The sequence below is a fragment of the Triturus cristatus genome, chromosome 11 (genome assembly GCF_964204655.1).
Source record: "Triturus cristatus chromosome 11, aTriCri1.1, whole genome shotgun sequence".
Lineage (NCBI taxonomy): Eukaryota > Metazoa > Chordata > Amphibia > Caudata > Salamandridae > Triturus > Triturus cristatus.
In genome coordinates, this window is record NC_140594.1 from 1,139,650,163 (window position 1) to 1,139,663,375 (window position 13,213).

Genomic DNA, 13,213 nt, shown 5'->3' on the forward strand with positions numbered 1-13,213 from the left:
TCCTCTGCTATAATATTTCTTGTTTTTTCTTCTGAGAACCAATCTGTCATTTCCACGCTACCAGCAAGGAAAAGCGCAGGCTTGTGCTAGCTATGTGAGAAAAGACTTCTCAACTATCTGTCTCTGCTGAAATACAAGAGAGTGATCGCCAAAGGATCAACCCCATACTTTGAAAGTAAAGATACCCAATTATAAGCATAAATGACTGGTGGGACCGTCACACGTTTTTCTGGGCATGCTTTGAATGTCATTCTTGCCTTTTCGTTCTGCTCTTATCATTCTCCTGGGCATTTCATGGAATGCACTCTCTTTCTCTTCGCTGCTTTGCTTCCAATGCTGCCTAAATATGTTCATTTCCACTATTTGTACTACTGCTTTCCATTTCTTCTCTTCTGCACAGATTTGGCCTTGGTTTCAATCCCCAGTTCCTTACCCTCTACAAGAAACTTTCTACTGCTTTTCATGTTGGTATCTAAACCAAATGCACCATTGAAACTGGTGCAAGATAGTCATTGAACTCGGGCTTGTAATCTTTAGAACCGAGAGCAACCACATCATAGGGCGTTGGTGGTATAGTGGTGAGCATAGCTGCTTCCCAAGCAGTTGACCTGGGTTCGATTCCCGGCCAATGCAGTGCAAATTTTTATATGTTCTCCAAGCAGGATTTGTTTTAATGCAACATGTCACAAAACGGAAATATCATGAACAAATTAATCAGACGTTAAATTAAAAAAAAAATGAAATACTTAGGCAGGCATCTCGATCGCCCCATCTGCTACATTCATTGTCCTATTAGATGCTATTTTCCAAAAAGCAGAGTCACCACTCACATGTGCTGGTAATAAATATGTTGCGGGCGGTAGACAATGAAAGGGCTGAACCCCGACCAGACATTCTAACTCTAGCATCTCTATATTAAAAAGCATTTCTAGGCAATATCTAGCATGTGAATAAAAGTAGGCAAGATCCACCGATGAATCTGGCAAAAGTCCCCAACGATTTTGTGCACACTTGTTCTCTCACCTGAATGCAGCGCCACCTTGTAGCCATCGGATGTAACTGCAGCTCACAAAATGTTATATCAGAGAGCAAGTTGAGAGGACTCCAAGAGGCAGATGTCCATGGAAAGAGCCTCTCACGACAGCAGGAAGGTTGGATATTTCAAGATGGCAACATTTCCTGTCCAACGTCCTCAACGCTCCCAAACGCTCAAAAGCCTCACACCGGGCAAGCCCTCACCGGGTAGATCTCTGGCTCCCAGTTAAAATCAAATCCTGAGCATGCTAGCGCTAGGATCAAAGAGAGAGGAGAGGGTTAGAGAGCTGCTATCTTGGTAAAGGCCTGAAACTGCTAGTTCCCAAGAGGGTCTGCACTTTCAGTTATGACTGACTGTGAGACGAGAAGATGAAGATTTTCTGCACCCAGCATACATTGCAGCATGCTTAGGCAAATGAGGAGCGAGACCCACCAATCCCTCGCCACTTCGCTGAAAGCTCCTCCTCTGCATAAAGAGAACACTTTTACAAGGGAGCAGAGTGGCGCAGCGGAAGCGTGCTGCGCCCATAACCCAGAGGTCGATGGATCGAAACCATCCTCTGCTATAATATTTCTTGTTTTTTCTTCTGAGAACCAATCTGTCATTTCCACGCTACCAGCAAGGAAAAGCGCAGGCTTGTGCTAGCTATGTGAGAAAAGACTTCTCAACTATCTGTCTCTGCTGAAATACAAGCGAGTGATCGCCAAAGGATCAACCCCATACTTTGAAAGTAAAGATACCCAATTATAAGCATAAATGACTGGTGGGACCGTCACACGTTTTTCTGGGCCTGCTTTGAATGTCATTCTTGCCTTTTCGTTCTGCTCTTATCATTCTCCTGGGCATTTCATGGAAGGCACTCTCTTTCTCTTCGCTGCTTTGCTTCCAATGCTGCCTAAATATGTTCATTTCCACTATTTGTACTACTGCTTTCCATTTCTTCTCTTCTGCACAGATTTGGCCTTGGTTCCAATCCCCAGTTCCTTACCCTCTACAAGAAACTTTCTACTGCTTTTCATGTTGGTATCTAAACCAAATGCACCATTGAAACTGGTGCAAGATAGTCATTGAACTCGGGGTTGTAATCTTTAGAACCGAGAGCAACCACATCATAGGGCGTTGGTGGTATAGTGGTGAGCATAGCTGCTTCCCAAGCAGTTGACCCGGGTTAGATTCCCGGCCAATGCAGTGCAAATTTTTATATGTTCTCCAAGCAGGATTTGTTTTAATGCAACATGTCACAAAACGGAAATATCATGAACAGATTAATCAGACGTTAAATTAAAAAAAAAATGAAATACTTAGGCAGGCATCTCGATCGCCCCATCTGCTAAATTCATTGTCCTATTAGATGCTATTTTCCAAAAAGCAGAGTCACCACTCACATGTGCTGGTAATAAATATGTTGCGGGCGGTAGACAATGAAAGGGCTGAACCCCGACCAGACATTCTAACTCTAGCATCTCTATATTAAAAAGCATTTCTAGGCAATATCTAGCATGTGAATAAAAGTAGGCAAGATCCACCGATGAATCTGGCAAAAGTCCCCAACGATTTTGTGCACACTTGTTCTCTCACCTGAATGCAGCGCCACCTTGTAGCCATCGGATGTAACTGCAGCTCACAAAATGTTATATCAGAGAGCAAGTTGAGAGGACTCCAAGAGGCAGATGTCCATGGAAAGAGCCTCTCACGACAGCAGGAAGGTTGGATATTTCAAGATGGCAACATTTCCTGTCCAGCGTCCTCTCACGTCCCAAACGCTCCCAAACGCTCAAAAGCCTCCCCTCACCGGGTAGATCTCTGGCTCCCAGTTAAAATCAAATCCTGAGCATGCTAGCGCTAGGATCAAAGAGAGAGGAGAGGGTTAGAGAGCTGCTATCTTGGTAAAGGCCTGAAACTGCTAGTTCCCAAGAGGGTCTGCACTTTCAGTTATGACTGACTGTGAGACGAGAAGATGAAGATTTTCTGCACCCAGCATACATTGCAGCATGCTTAGGCAAATGAGGAGCGAGACCCACCAATCCCTCGCCACTTCGCTGAAAGCTCCTCCTCTGCATAAAGAGAACACTTTTACAAGGGAGCAGAGTGGCGCAGCGGAAGCGTGCTGGGCCCATAACCCAGAGGTCGATGGATCGAAACCATCCTCTGCTATAATATTTCTTGTTTTTTCTTCTGAGAACCAATCTGTCATTTCCACGCTACCAGCAAGGAAAAGCGCAGGCTTGTGCTAGCTATGTGAGAAAAGACTTCTCAACTATCTGTCTCTGCTGAAATACAAGCGAGTGATCGTCAAAGGATCAACCCCATACTTTGAAAGTAAAGATACCCAATTATAAGCATAAATGACTAGTGGGACCGTCACACGTTTTTCTGGGCATGCTTTGAATGTCATTCTTGCCTTTTCGTTCTGCTCTTATCATTCTCCTGGGCATTTCATGGAAGGCACTCTCTTTCTCTTCGCTGCTTTGCTTCCAATGCTGCCTAAATATGTTCATTTCCACTATTTGTACTACTGCTTTCCATTTCTTCTCTTCTGCACAGATTTGGCCTTGGTTTCAATCCCCAGTTCCTTACCCTCTACAAGAAACTTTCTACTGCTTTTCATGTTGGTATCTAAACCAAATGCACCATTGAAACTGGTGCAAGATAGTCATTGAACTCGGGGTTGTAATCTTTAGAACCGAGAGCAACCACATCATAGGGCGTTGGTGGTATAGTGGTGAGCATAGCTGCTTCCCAAGCAGTTGACCCGGGTTCGATTCCCGGCCAATGCAGTGCAAATTTTTATATGTTCTCCAAGCAGGATTTGTTTTAATGCAACATGTCACAAAACGGAAATATCATGAACAGATTAATCAGACGTTAAATTAAAAAAATAAATGAAATACTTAGGCAGGCATCTCGATCGCCCCATCTGCTACATTCATTGTCCTATTAGATGCTATTTTCCAAAAAGCAGAGTCACCACTCACATGTGCTGGTAATAAATATGTTGCGGGCGGTAGACAATGAAAGGGCTGAACCCCGACCAGACATTCTAACTCTAGCATCTCTATATTAAAAAGCATTTCTAGGCAATATCTAGCATGTGAATAAAAGTAGGCAAGATCCACCGATGAATCTGGCAAAAGTCCCCAACGATTTTGTGCACACTTGTTCTCTCACCTGAATGCAGCGCCACCTTGTAGCCATCGGATGTAACTGCAGCTCACAAAATGTTATATCAGAGAGCAAGTTGAGAGGACTCCAAGAGGCAGATGTCCATGGAAAGAGCCTCTCACGACAGCAGGAAGGTTGGATATTTCAAGATGGCAACATTTCCTGTCCAACGTCCTCACGTCCCGAACGCTCCCAAACGCTCAAAAGCCTCACACCGGGCAAGCCCTCACCGGGTAGATCTCTGGCTCCCAGTTAAAATCAAATCCTGAGCATGCTAGCGCTAGGATCAAAGAGAGAGGAGAGGGTTAGAGAGCTGCTATCTTGGTAAAGGCCTGAAACTGCTAGTTCCCAAGAGGGTCTGCACTTTCAGTTATGACTGACTGTGAGACGAGAAGATGAAGATTTTCTGCACCCAGCATACATTGCAGCATGCTTAGGCAAATGAGGAGCGAGACCCACCAATCCCTCGCCACTTCGCTGAAAGCTCCTCCTCTGCATAAAGAGAACACTTTTACAAGGGAGCAGAGTGGCGCAGCGGAAGCGTGCTGGGCCCATAACCCAGAGGTCGATGGATCGAAAGCATCCTCTGCTATAATATTTCTTGTTTTTTCTTCTGAGAACCAATCTGTCATTTCCACGCTACCAGCAAGGAAAAGCGCAGGCTTGTGCTAGCTATGTGAGAAAAGACTTCTCAACTATCTGTCTCTGCTGAAATACAAGAGAGTGATCGCCAAAGGATCAACCCCATACTTTGAAAGTAAAGATACCCAATTATAAGCATAAATGACTGGTGGGACCGTCACACGTTTTTCTGGGCATGCTTTGAATGTCATTCTTGCCTTTTCGTTCTGCTCTTATCATTCTCCTGGGCATTTCATGGAAGGCACTCTCTTTCTCTTCGCTGCTTTGCTTCCAATGCTGCCTAAATATGTTCATTTCCACTATTTGTACTACTGCTTTCCATTTCTTCTCTTCTGCACAGATTTGGCCTTGGTTTCAATCCCCAGTTCCTTACCCTCTACAAGAAACTTTCTACTGCTTTTCATGTTGGTATCTAAACCAAATGCACCATTGAAACTGGTGCAAGATAGTCATTGAACTCGGGGTTGTAATCTTTAGAACCGAGAGCAACCACATCATAGGGCGTTGGTGGTATAGTGGTGAGCATAGCTGCTGCCCAAGCAGTTGACCCGGGTTCGATTCCCGGCCAATGCAGTGCAAATTTTTATATGTTCTCCAAGCAGGATTTGTTTTAATGCAACATGTCACAAAACGGAAATATCATGAACAGATTAAGCAGACGTTAAATTAAAAAAAAAATGAAATACTTAGGCAGGCATCTCGATCGCCCCATCTGCTACATTCATTTTCCTATTAGATGCTATTTTCCAAAAAGCTGAGTCACCACTCACATGTGCTGGTAATAAATATGTTGCGGGCGGTAGACAATGAAAGGGCTGAACCCCGACCAGACATTCTAACTCTAGCATCTCTATATTAAAAAGCATTTCTAGGCAATATCTAGCATGTGAATAAAAGTAGGCAAGATCCACCGATGAATCTGGCAAAAGTCCCCAACGATTTTGTGCACACTTGTTCTCTCACCTGAATGCAGCGCCACCTTGTAGCCATCGGATGTAACTGCAGCTCACAAAATGTTATATCAGAGAGCAAGTTGAGAGGACTCCAAGAGGCAGATGTCCATGGAAAGAGCCTCTCACGACAGCAGGAAGGTTGGATATTTCAAGATGGCAACATTTCCTGTCCAACGTCCTCACGTCCCGAACGCTCCCAAACGCTCAAAAGCCTCGCCCTCACCGGGTAGATCTCTGGCTCCCAGTTAAAATCAAATCCTGAGCATGCTAGCGCTAGGATCAAAGAGAGAGGAGAGGGTTAGAGAGCTGCTATCTTGGTAAAGGCCTGAAACTGCTAGTTCCCAAGAGGGTCTGCACTTTCAGTTATGACTGACTGTGAGACGAGAAGATGAAGATTTTCTGCACCCAGCATACATTGCAGCATGCTTAGGCAAATGAGGAGCGAGACCCACCAATCCCTCGCCACTTCGCTGAAAGCTCCTCCTCTGCATAAAGAGAACACTTTTACAAGGGAGCAGAGTGGCGCAGCGGAAGCGTGCTGCGCCCATAACCCAGAGGTCGATGGATCGAAACCATCCTCTGCAATAATATTTCTTGTTTTTTCTTCTGAGAACCAATCTGTCATTTCCACGCTACCAGCAAGGAAAAGCGCAGGCTTGTGCTAGCTATGTGAGAAAAGACTTCTCAACTATCTGTCTCTGCTGAAATACAAGCGAGTGATCGCCAAAGGATCAACCCCATACTTTGAAAGTAAAGATACCCAATTATAAGCATAAATGACTGGTGGGACCGTCACACGTTTTTCTGGGCCTGCTTTGAATGTCATTCTTGCCTTTTCGTTCTGCTCTTATCATTCTCCTGGGCATTTCATGGAAGGCACTCTCTTTCTCTTCGCTGCTTTGCTTCCAATGCTGCCTAAATATGTTCATTTCCACTATTTGTACTACTGCTTTCCATTTCTTCTCTTCTGCACAGATTTGGCCTTGGTTCCAATCCCCAGTTCCTTACCCTCTACAAGAAACTTTCTACTGCTTTTCATGTTGGTATCTAAACCAAATGCACCATTGAAACTGGTGCAAGATAGTCATTGAACTCGGGGTTGTAATCTTTAGAACCGAGAGCAACCACATCATAGGGCGTTGGTGGTATAGTGGTGAGCATAGCTGCTTCCCAAGCAGTTGACCCGGGTTCGATTCCCGGCCAATGCAGTGCAAATTTTTATATGTTCTCCAAGCAGGATTTGTTTTAATGCAACATGTCACAAAACGGAAATATCATGAACAGATTAATCAGACGTTAAATTAAAAAAAAAATGAAATACTTAGGCAGGCATCTCGATCGCCCCATCTGCTACATTCATTGTCCTATTAGATGCTATTTTCCAAAAAGCAGAGTCACCACTCACATGTGCTGGTAATAAATATGTTGCGGGCGGTAGACAATGAAAGGGCTGAACCCTGACCAGACATTCTAACTCTAGCATCTCTATATTAAAAAGCATTTCTAGGCAATATCTAGCATGTGAATAAAAGTAGGCAAGATCCACCGATGAATCTGGCAAAAGTCCCCAACGATTTTGTGCACACTTGTTCTCTCACCTGAATGCAGCGCCACCTTGTAGCCATCGGATGTAACTGCAGCTCACAAAATGTTATATCAGAGAGCAAGTTGAGAGGACTCCAAGAGGCAGATGTCCATGGAAAGAGCCTCTCACGACAGCAGGAAGGTTGGATATTTCAAGATGGCAACATTTCCTGTCCAGGGTCCTCTCACGTCCCGAACGCTCCCAAACGCTCAAAAGCCTCACGCCGGGCAAGCCCTCACCGGGTAGATCTCTGGCTCCCAGTTAAAATCAAATCCTGAGCATGCTAGCGCTAGGATCAAAGAGAGAGGAGAGGGTTAGAGAGCTGCTATCTTGGTAAAGGCCTGAAACTGCTAGTTCCCAAGAGGGTCTGCACTTTCAGTTATGACTGACTGTGAGACGAGAAGATGAAGATTTTCTGCACCCAGCATACATTGCAGCATGCTTAGGCAAATGAGGAGCGAGACCCACCAATCCCTCGCCACTTCGCTGAAAGCTCCTCCTCTGCATAAAGAGAACACTTTTACAAGGGAGCAGAGTGGCGCAGCGGAAGCGTGCTGGGCCCATAACCCAGAGGTCGATGGATCGAAACCATCCTCTGCTATAATATTTCTTGTTTTTTCTTCTGAGAACCAATCTGTCATTTCCACGCTACCAGCAAGGAAAAGCGCAGGCTTGTGCTAGCTATGTGAGAAAAGACTTCTCAACTATCTGTCTCTGCTGAAATACAAGAGAGTGATCGCCAAAGGATCAACCCCATACTTTGAAAGTAAAGATACCCAATTATAAGTATAAATGACTGGTGGGACCGTCACACGTTTTTCTGGGCATGCTTTGAATGTCATTCTTGCCTTTTCGTTCTGCTCTTATCATTCTCCTGGGCATTTCATGGAAGGCACTCTCTTTCTCTTCGCTGCTTTGCTTCCAATGCTGCCTAAATATGTTCATTTCCACTATTTGTACTACTGCTTTCCATTTCTTCTCTTCTGCACAGATTTGGCCTTGGTTCCAATCCCCAGTTCCTTACCCTCTACAAGAAACTTTCTACTGCTTTTCATGTTGGTATCTAAACCAAATGCACCATTGAAACTGGTGCAAGATAGTCATTGAACTCGGGGTTGTAATCTTTAGAACCGAGAGCAACCACATCATAGGGCGTTGGTGGTATAGTGGTGAGCATAGCTGCTTCCCAAGCAGTTGACCCGGGTTAGATTCCCGGCCAATGCAGTGCAAATTTTTATATGTTCTCCAAGCAGGATTTGTTTTAATGCAACATGTCACAAAACGGAAATATCATGAACAGATTAATCAGACGTTAAATTAAAAAAAAAATGAAATACTTAGGCAGGCATCTCGATCGCCCCATCTGCTAAATTCATTGTCCTATTAGATGCTATTTTCCAAAAAGCAGAGTCACCACTCACATGTGCTGGTAATAAATATGTTGCGGGCGGTAGACAATGAAAGGGCTGAACCCCGACCAGACATTCTAACTCTAGCATCTCTATATTAAAAAGCATTTCTAGGCAATATCTAGCATGTGAATAAAAGTAGGCAAGATCCACCGATGAATCTGGCAAAAGTCCCCAACGATTTTGTGCACACTTGTTCTCTCACCTGAATGCAGCGCCACCTTGTAGCCATCGGATGTAACTGCAGCTCACAAAATGTTATATCAGAGAGCAAGTTGAGAGGACTCCAAGAGGCAGATGTCCATGGAAAGAGCCTCTCACGACAGCAGGAAGGTTGGATATTTCAAGATGGCAACATTTCCTGTCCAGCGTCCTCTCACGTCCCGAACGCTCCCAAACGCTCAAAAGCCTCCCCTCACCGGGTAGATCTCTGGCTCCCAGTTAAAATCAAATCCTGAGCATGCTAGCGCTAGGATCAAAGAGAGAGGAGAGGGTTAGAGAGCTGCTATCTTGGTAAAGGCCTGAAACTGCTAGTTCCCAAGAGGGTCTGCACTTTCAGTTATGACTGACTGTGAGACGAGAAGATGAAGATTTTCTGCACCCAGCATACATTGCAGCATGCTTAGGCAAATGAGGAGCGAGACCCACCAATCCCTCGCCACTTCGCTGAAAGCTCCTCCTCTGCATAAAGAGAACACTTTTACAAGGGAGCAGAGTGGCGCAGCGGAAGCGTGCTGGGCCCATAACACAGAGGTCGATGGATCGAAACCATCCTCTGCTATAATATTTCTTGTTTTTTCTTCTGAGAACCAATCTGTCATTTCCACGCTACCAGCAAGGAAAAGCGCAGGCTTGTGCTAGCTATGTGAGAAAAGACTTCTCAACTATCTGTCTCTGCTGAAATACAAGCGAGTGATCGTCAAAGGATCAACCCCATACTTTGAAAGTAAAGATACCCAATTATAAGCATAAATGACTAGTGGGACCGTCACACGTTTTTCTGGGCATGCTTTGAATGTCATTCTTGCCTTTTCGTTCTGCTCTTATCATTCTCCTGGGCATTTCATGGAAGGCACTCTCTTTCTCTTCGCTGCTTTGCTTCCAATGCTGCCTAAATATGTTCATTTCCACTATTTGTACTACTGCTTTCCATTTCTTCTCTTCTGCACAGATTTGGCCTTGGTTTCAATCCCCAGTTCCTTACCCTCTACAAGAAACTTTCTACTGCTTTTCATGTTGGTATCTAAACCAAATGCACCATTGAAACTGGTGCAAGATAGTCATTGAACTCGGGGTTGTAATCTTTAGAACCGAGAGCAACCACATCATAGGGCGTTGGTGGTATAGTGGTGAGCATAGCTGCTTCCCAAGCAGTTGACCCGGGTTCGATTCCCGGCCAATGCAGTGCAAATTTTTATATGTTCTCCAAGCAGGATTTGTTTTAATGCAACATGTCACAAAACGGAAATATCATGAACAGATTAATCAGACGTTAAATTAAAAAAATAAATGAAATACTTAGGCAGGCATCTCGATCGCCCCATCTGCTACATTCATTGTCCTATTAGATGCTATTTTCCAAAAAGCAGAGTCACCACTCACATGTGCTGGTAATAAATATGTTGCGGGCGGTAGACAATGAAAGGGCTGAACCCCGACCAGACATTCTAACTCTAGCATCTCTATATTAAAAAGCATTTCTAGGCAATATCTAGCATGTGAATAAAAGTAGGCAAGATCCACCGATGAATCTGGCAAAAGTCCCCAACGATTTTGTGCACACTTGTTCTCTCACCTGAATGCAGCGCCACCTTGTAGCCATCGGATGTAACTGCAGCTCACAAAATGTTATATCAGAGAGCAAGTTGAGAGGACTCCAAGAGGCAGATGTCCATGGAAAGAGCCTCTCACGACAGCAGGAAGGTTGGATATTTCAAGATGGCAACATTTCCTGTCCAACGTCCTCACGTCCCGAACGCTCCCAAACGCTCAAAAGCCTCTCACCGGGCAAGCCCTCACCGGGTAGATCTCTGGCTCCCAGTTAAAATCAAATCCTGAGCATGCTAGCGCTAGGATCAAAGAGAGAGGAGAGGGTTAGAGAGCTGCTATCTTGGTAAAGGCCTGAAACTGCTAGTTCCCAAGAGGGTCTGCACTTTCAGTTATGACTGACTGTGAGACGAGAAGATGAAGATTTTCTGCACCCAGCATACATTGCAGCATGCTTAGGCAAATGAGGAGCGAGACCCACCAATCCCTCGCCACTTCGCTGAAAGCTCCTCCTCTGCATAAAGAGAACACTTTTACAAGGGAGCAGAGTGGCGCAGCGGAAGCGTGCTGGGCCCATAACCCAGAGGTCGATGGATCGAAAGCATCCTCTGCTATAATATTTCTTGTTTTTTCTTCTGAGAACCAATCTGTCATTTCCACGCTACCAGCAAGGAAAAGCGCAGGCTTGTGCTAGCTATGTGAGAAAAGACTTCTCAACTATCTGTCTCTGCTGAAATACAAGAGAGTGATCGCCAAAGGATCAACCCCATACTTTGAAAGTAAAGATACCCAATTATAAGCATAAATGACTGGTGGGACCGTCACACGTTTTTCTGGGCATGCTTTGAATGTCATTCTTGCCTTTTCGTTCTGCTCTTATCATTCTCCTGGGCATTTCATGGAAGGCACTCTCTTTCTCTTCGCTGCTTTGCTTCCAATGCTGCCTAAATATGTTCATTTCCACTATTTGTACTACTGCTTTCCATTTCTTCTCTTCTGCACAGATTTGGCCTTGGTTTCAATCCCCAGTTCCTTACCCTCTACAAGAAACTTTCTACTGCTTTTCATGTTGGTATCTAAACCAAATGCACCATTGAAACTGGTGCAAGATAGTCATTGAACTCGGGGTTGTAATCTTTAGAACCGAGAGCAACCACATCATAGGGCGTTGGTGGTATAGTGGTGAGCATAGCTGCTGCCCAAGCAGTTGACCCGGGTTCGATTCCCGGCCAATGCAGTGCAAATTTTTATATGTTCTCCAAGCAGGATTTGTTTTAATGCAACATGTCACAAAACGGAAATATCATGAACAGATTAAGCAGACGTTAAATTAAAAAAAAAATGAAATACTTAGGCAGGCATCTCGATCGCCCCATCTGCTACATTCATTTTCCTATTAGATGCTATTTTCCAAAAAGCTGAGTCACCACTCACATGTGCTGGTAATAAATATGTTGCGGGCGGTGGACAATGAAAGGGCTGAACCCCGACCAGACATTCTAACTCTAGCATCTCTATATTAAAAAGCATTTCTAGGCAATATCTAGCATGTGAATAAAAGTAGGCAAGATCCACCGATGAATCTGGCAAAAGTCCCCAACGATTTTGTGCACACTTGTTCTCTCACCTGAATGCAGCGCCACCTTGTAGCCATCGGATGTAACTGCAGCTCACAAAATGTTATATCAGAGAGCAAGTTGAGAGGACTCCAAGAGGCAGATGTCCATGGAAAGAGCCTCTCACGACAGCAGGAAGGTTGGATATTTCAAGATGGCAACATTTCCTGTCCAACGTCCTCACGTCCCGAACGCTCCCAAACGCTCAAAAGCCTCCCACCGGGCAAGCCCTCACCGGGTAGATCTCTGGCTCCCAGTTAAAATCAAATCCTGAGCATGCTAGCGCTAGGATCAAAGAGAGAGGAGAGGGTTAGAGAGCTGCTATCTTGGTAAAGGCCTGAAACTGCTAGTTCCCAAGAGGGTCTGCACTTTCAGTTATGACTGACTGTGAGACGAGAAGATGAAGATTTTCTGCACCCAGCATACATTGCAGCATGCTTAGGCAAATGAGGAGCGAGACCCACCAATCCCTCGCCACTTCGCTGAAAGCTCCTCCTCTGCATAAAGAGAACACTTTTACAAGGGAGCAGAGTGGCGCAGCGGAAGCGTGCTGCGCCCATAACCCAGAGGTCGATGGATCGAAACCATCCTCTGCAATAATATTTCTTGTTTTTTCTTCTGAGAACCAATCTGTCATTTCCACGCTACCAGCAAGGAAAAGCGCAGGCTTGTGCTAGCTATGTGAGAAAAGACTTCTCAACTATCTGTCTCTGCTGAAATACAAGCGAGTGATCGCCAAAGGATCAACCCCATACTTTGAAAGTAAAGATACCCAATTATAAGCATAAATGACTGGTGGGACCGTCACACGTTTTTCTGGGCCTGCTTTGAATGTCATTCTTGCCTTTTCGTTCTGCTCTTATCATTCTCCTGGGCATTTCATGGAAGGCACTCTCTTTCTCTTCGCTGCTTTGCTTCCAATGCTGCCTAAATATGTTCATTTCCACTATTTGTACTACTGCTTTCCATTTCTTCTCTTCTGCACAGATTTGGCCTTGGTTCCAATCCCCAGTTCCTTACCCTCTACAAGAAACTTTCTACTG

General features: G+C 44.8%; 6 non-coding genes across 6 annotated transcripts; all 6 read left to right on the plus strand.

The window, feature by feature from the left end:
• The first annotated feature begins 561 nt into the window (after window positions 1–561).
• TRNAG-CCC (transfer RNA glycine (anticodon CCC)) lies at window positions 562–633 on the plus strand. Its single transcript has one exon. It is a non-coding gene; the product is annotated as a tRNA-Gly (tRNA).
• A 1,519-nt stretch (window positions 634–2,152) lies between these two features.
• Window positions 2,153–2,224, plus strand: TRNAG-CCC (transfer RNA glycine (anticodon CCC)). Its single transcript has one exon. It is a non-coding gene; the product is annotated as a tRNA-Gly (tRNA).
• Window positions 2,225–3,741: 1,517 nt separating this feature from the next.
• On the plus strand, window positions 3,742–3,813 carry TRNAG-CCC (transfer RNA glycine (anticodon CCC)). Its single transcript has one exon. It is a non-coding gene; the product is annotated as a tRNA-Gly (tRNA).
• Window positions 3,814–6,929: 3,116 nt separating this feature from the next.
• Window positions 6,930–7,001, plus strand: TRNAG-CCC (transfer RNA glycine (anticodon CCC)). Its single transcript has one exon. It is a non-coding gene; the product is annotated as a tRNA-Gly (tRNA).
• Window positions 7,002–8,530: 1,529 nt separating this feature from the next.
• TRNAG-CCC (transfer RNA glycine (anticodon CCC)) lies at window positions 8,531–8,602 on the plus strand. The gene has a single exon. It is a non-coding gene; the product is annotated as a tRNA-Gly (tRNA).
• A 1,517-nt stretch (window positions 8,603–10,119) lies between these two features.
• On the plus strand, window positions 10,120–10,191 carry TRNAG-CCC (transfer RNA glycine (anticodon CCC)). The gene has a single exon. It is a non-coding gene; the product is annotated as a tRNA-Gly (tRNA).
• The last annotated feature ends 3,022 nt before the right edge of the window (window positions 10,192–13,213 follow it).